The sequence below is a fragment of the Gekko japonicus genome, unplaced genomic scaffold (genome assembly GCF_001447785.1).
Source record: "Gekko japonicus isolate JY-2015 unplaced genomic scaffold, Gekko_japonicus_V1.1 scaffold1, whole genome shotgun sequence".
Taxonomy (NCBI): Eukaryota; Metazoa; Chordata; class Lepidosauria; order Squamata; family Gekkonidae; genus Gekko; species Gekko japonicus.
In genome coordinates this window covers 3,557,225-3,563,521 of record NW_015164181.1, presented here as the reverse complement: position 1 = coordinate 3,563,521, position 6,297 = coordinate 3,557,225, and the positions used below count along the sequence as shown (strand labels likewise).

The following is a 6,297-nucleotide window of genomic DNA, read 5'->3' as shown; positions in this document are numbered from 1 at the left end:
TATCATTCTAGTTGCCCTTTTCTGCACTTTTCCCAATGCTATAATATCCTTTTTGAGGTGTGGTGACCAGTTCTGTACACAGTACTCCAAATGAGGTCGCACCATTGATTTATACAGAGGCATTATGATACTGGCTGATTTGTTTTCAATTCCCTTCCTAATAATCCCCCGAATAGCATTGGCCTTTTTTGTTGCAGTTGCACACTGTCTTGACATTTTCATTGAGTTATCTACTATGACTCCAAGATCTCTCTCTTGGTCAGTCTCTGCCAGTTCGGACCCCATCGACGTGTATTTATAGTTTGGATTTTTGGCTCCACTGTGCATCACTTTGCACTTGGCCACACTGAACTCCATTTGCCACTTTGACGCCCACTCACCCATCGTCAACAGATCCCTTTGGAGTGCCTCACAATCCTCCCTGGTTCTCACCACCCTGAACAACTTTGTGTCATCTGCAAATTTAGCCACTTCACTGCTTACTCCCAACTCCAAATAATTAATAAACAAGTTTAAAAGCATCAGACCAAGTACTGATCCCTGTGGTACCCCACTGCTTATCACCCTCCACTGAGAAAATTGCCCATTTATACTCACTCCTTTTATCCCGTGACTATTGAGCTTACTTAGGAGCCTTTGATGAGGAACTTTATCAAAAGCTTTCTGGAAGTCAAGGTAAACAACATCTATTGGGTGTCCCTTGTCCACATGTTTGTTTACTCCCTCAAAAAACACTAACAAGTTAGTGAGACAAGATCTTCCCTTACAGAACCCATGCTGAGTCTGTCTCAATAGTTTTTGTTCATCAATGTGCCTACTAATTCTTTCCTTAATAACAGTTTCCACCAACTTACCCGGTATCGACGTCAGATTGACTGGCCTGTAATTTCCCAGATCTCCTCTGGAACACTTTTTAAGGATGGGAGTGATATTAGCTATCTTCCAGTCCTCAGGAATGGAGGCAGATTTTAATGAAAGATTACATATTTTTGTCAGGAGATCCACAAGTTCACATTTGAGTTCTTTCAGAACTCTCGGATGTATGCCCGGTGATTTATCAGTTTTTAAGTTGTTTATCAGTCGTAGGACCTCCTCTCTCGTCACCTCAGTCTGACTCCGGTCTTTCAACACCCCTCCCGAAATCAGCAGTTCTGGAGTGGGCAAGCACTTCTCATTTTGAAGACAGAGGCAAAAAATGTGTAAAGTACTGGGTCCAGATGTGTAAAAGTGAATCAGCTCATAGTTTATTTCAGCCCCAAGATACAAGACGATGTAGTAGGGTCAGAGCCCTGCTTAAATCCCCAAACACCCCACACACACACCCCCACACACACAACCCGTGATAGGCTATTTACAGTGTACTAACACCCACAGGTCCACTCCCAGATCCGGGGTGGCCGATTGGTCCGTTCTAGGATCCAAGCCGGCTATTGTCTTTTGAGCGAAGCTTAGCCCTAGCGCATGACCACGTGCTAACCCGACCGTGTGCGTAGACTGCGGTTAATACATAACAAAATGCATTCAGCTTCTCAGCCACTTCTCTATCATCCTTCAGTACTCCTTTTACCCCTTGGTCATCCAAGGGCCCCACTGCCTCCCTGGCTGGTTTCCTGCTACTAATGTATTCGAAGAAAGTTGTATTGTTGGTCTTTATGTTATTGTTGGTCTTATGAACTTTTCCCCCATTTCTGAAGAAAAAGGGCCAGACTTGGCTCAGACTGAGACACTTCCTGTAGCACTGCAAGATAAACAATGAGCTCACCGCAATAAGCAAGGGGGATATCAAGGAAACCTAGAATAACAAAGATTGAGGCCTCCCGGGGTTTCCACCTTGGACTCCTCTCCAGGAGGAGAGTAGGTCAGTGCTGTCAGTCTCCCCCCCCCCCCCGCAAAAAAAACAATGTTCTCTCTGACACCCCACCCATGCCTCCTTTCACTGAGACCCTGGAGATGAAGTTGAACAGTCTGAATTTTAAGAGACAGACTGTGATCTCAAGACAAATAAGCTATAAGAAATCTGCAATAAACTAAAGACAGAGTGCTACTTTTTAATATTAAGATGTGACCCCCAAGAAAAGGGATCCCCACAGATTTGCAAAAACTCTTCATCCGAACAAAGAGAGGCCCAGTGTTTTGGTGATATTCTGAGGAGGGGGAGCTCATTGGCAAAAGGGTCACAAGGGTCTCTGCCTGTGATCCCTGACTGGTTAGGATTACCCGCACATAACTTGTACAAAGAGCACTGCCCTCACTCTGAAACAGCTTTCTTTGTAGTGACATCAGCAGATAGCCAGCTCTGCTTGGCTATATAGTGCTGTAATATCATCACATCTCGTATGTGATCCCTGATTGCCTGGCATCGGAGAATGAAGACAAAGGGGAGATAATACTCCTGCGGTGACACCATCAGACAATTGGGGGGAAAGCGACCACAAACAGTAGGAAACAGCCACGGCAAAAGGTGGGATAAATAGGGTAGGAGGTTCAGTTCCACCGTCCCAAAAATAAACTGAAGAATACTTATATTAGCCTTCACCTAGAGTTGCCACCCTCCAGGTGGCACCTGGAAATCTCAAGGGATTATAACATCAACAAGTGAAAGAGATCAGTTCCCCTGGAGAAAATGGCTGCTTTAGAGGATGAAATCAAAGGCATTATACCCTGGTGAGTCCCCTCCCCTCCCCAGGCTCCACCCCCCTAAAATCTCCAGCTATTTCCCAACTCAGAGCTCGCAATCATCAGCGCTGTGGTTCCGATCCAGATTCCTCCCCTACAAAATGCTTTCCAGAGCCAGATAATGAATCTGGACTTCCCATCAAGGCCTGTTTATGTGTTGTCTGGCCCTAACGTCCAGGCCCCCCTAAGGGCTCTTTTTGTAGCAGGAACTCCTTTGCATATTAGGTGACACACCCCTAATGTAGCCAATCCCCCAAGAGCTTGCAGAGCTCTTCTTACAGGCAAGCTTCTTGGGTCACAAGAGAGGGCTTTTTCAGTGGTCTGTTTACAGGGCTCTTTTTGTAGCAGGAACTCCTTTGCGACACACCCCTAATGTAGCCAATCCCCCAAGAGCTTACAGAGCTCTTCTTACAGGGCCTACTGTAAGCTCTTGGAGGACTGGCTACATTAATATGCAAAGGAATTCCTGCTACAAAAAGAGCCCTGGAGCCTAGTCAAAAATATCATTGGCCGGTGACTTCTATGTACGTATTTCACAACCAGGCAATGCACTCTCCCATGGCCCGGCCACAACAGGCCTCAAGCGCCACGCCCTGTTTGGGGTGTGGCACAAACCTGTTCCACTCCCCAGCTCGGTGACATGACAGGAACATGACTAAATGCAATTAAGATGGGAGTTAACGAAGCATGACTCAGACACCCCCGACAGCTGCCCTCCAGGATCTCTGGCACGGATTCAAGATGTGTTGAAGTTTCCAGAGCAAAAGGCAGAAACCAACACGTTGGAATATAGTATTGAATGCCAGGCGGATTCCCACAATGTGTTTTCCTTGCGTGGAGGAAAGCTGTTTGCAGGAGAGATGCAGCTAGGAGGCCAAAGGAAACTCAGAAATAGCCCACAGGTTGGTCTCCATCTTCCAGGGGCTTCCTCCATCCCTAGAGTTGCCAGCCTCCAGGTGGCGGCTGGAGATCTCCTGGGACTACAACTGATCTCCAGGTGACAGAGATCAGTTCCCCTGGAAAAAATGGCTGCTTTGGAGGGTGGACTGTATGGCATTAGACCCCACTGAAGTCATGGCCCTCCCCAAACCCCACCCGCCTCATGCTTCACCACCAAAATCTCCAGGTATTTCCCAGCCTGGAGCTGGCAACCCTATCCCTCCCACTTTTCTCCAGAAAAAGGAAAGTCTGCTCAGGGGCCACTTCCTGCAGGAGCGCACAGGAGCAGAGCTCCGGCAGTAAAGAGCCCAGGGGGCTGGAACATGCAACAAGCTCCCCCCCCCCCGCTCCCAGCAGCCCTCAGTCAGAGCAAGAAGCAGCCAGGTAAGTTGCAGAGCTCCCCCTGGCCCCTCAGTCCAAAACAATCCAGTGGCACTGTTAAGACCAAGTTTTATTCAGGTACAAGCTCTCCCTCCTCTGCGAGGACAGATCTGCACGTTCCCCCCCCCCCAATAGCTAGCAATCCAAAACAGTCCAGTGGCACCTGAGCAGTGGGTGTTGCCTTCTGACACACTTCCAGTGATGTCAGGGGGTGTGGCACATGCAAATAAGCTATGCTAATGAGTTATGCTAATGAGCTCCTGCGCCTCTTTTTCTACGAAATGACCCCTGAGTCTGCTGCATATTATACTTTCTACACAAGAATTCTGTTGCCTACAGGAAAGTTTCCTCCCCCAGTGCTGAGAAATCGGAATGGAATTCCCACAGACACAGTGAAAATTGCCTTTCTCTTTCCTTTGTTTCAGGGCTTCATCTCACACCTGATCTTCCCTCTGGGAGGGAGGAGAGGGCAAGGAAAATTAGCCTCACCATTACCAAGCAACAGAAACTCGATGGTGATAGAAATAGTTATATTTGCCCACTCTGCATCTAGCACTTGCTCTGCTGTTTTACCAAACCCATGTTGGAACAGACATTTCCCTCTGCGCTGCATGTCACCTTCACTTTGATTGATTGTCGAATTTTATGGCAGTGTCCAGACTGCACGCCACTTTCACTTTGTTTGATCTCTCAGTTTTATGGTACTGTCTGCATAGATTTATGGCCATTTTATGGCCATTCAGGGGTGACTCTGCAATCAGTACAGTGTTGACCTGGGGGTATTTGAATGTCGTTTTGAGCTGCATATTTTTCTGTTCCAGTGTGGGTTTGGTAACAGAATGGAACAAATGCTAGATGCAGAATGGGCCATTGTGTCTTCACTGTTCACAGCTTTTTCCTAAGAAGGAGGAACAGAAATTAGATTTATACCTCGCCTTTCGCTTGGAGTCTCAGAACAGTTTACAGTCTCCTTTCCCTTCCTCTCCCCACAACAGACACCCTGTGAGGTAGGTGGGGCTGAGAGAGCTCTTTCAAGAACTGCTCGTGTGAGAACAGCTCTGAGAGAACTTGTGACTGACCCAAGATCACACCAGCAGATGCATGTGGAGGAGTGGGGAATCAAATCTGGTTCTCCCTGATTAGAGTCCACGCTCCTAACCACTACACCACACTGGCTCGCAGAACTGCCCCCCTCCATACATACACCCCAGCACACTGTTCTCTGCTTTTCTGCTTTACAAGAGATTGACATATTCCAATTAGTGCTGGGGAAAGATCCAGTCAACTGCTAACTTTTCCATATGGCCATTTCCCACTTTTAAATACTGGTGCATCTAGAAAATCAGTCTGCACACTGCACAGCCTAGTCCACTTATATTCGCAACACTTCTTATATCCCATCCGAACCCTACAACAAACTGCAACTTTCAGGCTTCTACAGTCTCCATCATGCTCTGGATCAGCTCCCCCCCCCCTTCATATTTGAACAAACAGCTTGCTGAAGAATTCTTCAGAGCGCAAAAGCTTTAGTGAGAAGACCTGAAAGGCAGTTGGTTGCTGCTTTTCAGAGTTCGACTGGTTACTGATTTCTCGGCCTGCAATGTTAATATTTGGAAAGAGGCTTAGCAGAGGAGATTGACTTGCAGAAATGGAGGGGGGGGGGGAGAAACGGGCACCGTTGGTTCCCAGCCAGCAAGAACAGATGCTATCTTGTCAAGCACAGCTGGAAGCCTCCCAGAAGCACTTGCCTTCTCCAGCCATTAACATTTCCCATGGCTCCAGCACAGCTGTTCTCAGCTTGCACAAGCTCTCTAGGAAAAGATATTAACTCGAGGGGGCTGGTATGCAGGACTACTGGTCCCGGTGCCTCAGTATCTGCAATGTGACCATTCCGTTTCTAATCTAATCAATGGCCCTGCAAGGTTCCTCCTCTGAACAAGAATGGTTTGGCAGGGGAGAAAGTCTCAATTCAGATGTTACCTTTGAGACACTTTGTAAGTGGTCTGAAGTTCTTGCCCATATTTTTTGCTTTGTTTTTATGTTCTTGTTTGCAATAGCATTTGGAAGGCTGGAGACCAGTCCTGGGTTGCAGCCCAGAAATGGCCACAAAAACATCGTATCCCATATTGACAAAATAAAATAAAAAACATTGCAAAACTGAGTGTTTATTTTTCACTAGGAATAATTGAGCATCGTGTTCAGAGGCTTAGTAAGAACAGCAGGCCAAACACAGTTTCTGATTTGGCTCACTGTCTGCGGCTGAAATACGGTAAAGTAAAATATTGGCAGAAGAGAAAACAG

At 47.1% G+C, this 6,297-nt stretch overlaps 1 protein-coding gene across 2 annotated transcripts in view; it reads right to left on the bottom strand.

Moving 5' to 3' along the window:
• MMP28 (matrix metallopeptidase 28) overlaps window positions 1-6,297 on the bottom strand; it is a 38,178-nt gene that overhangs the window by 12,410 nt on the left and 19,471 nt on the right. The gene's annotated exons all lie outside the window — the stretch shown is intronic.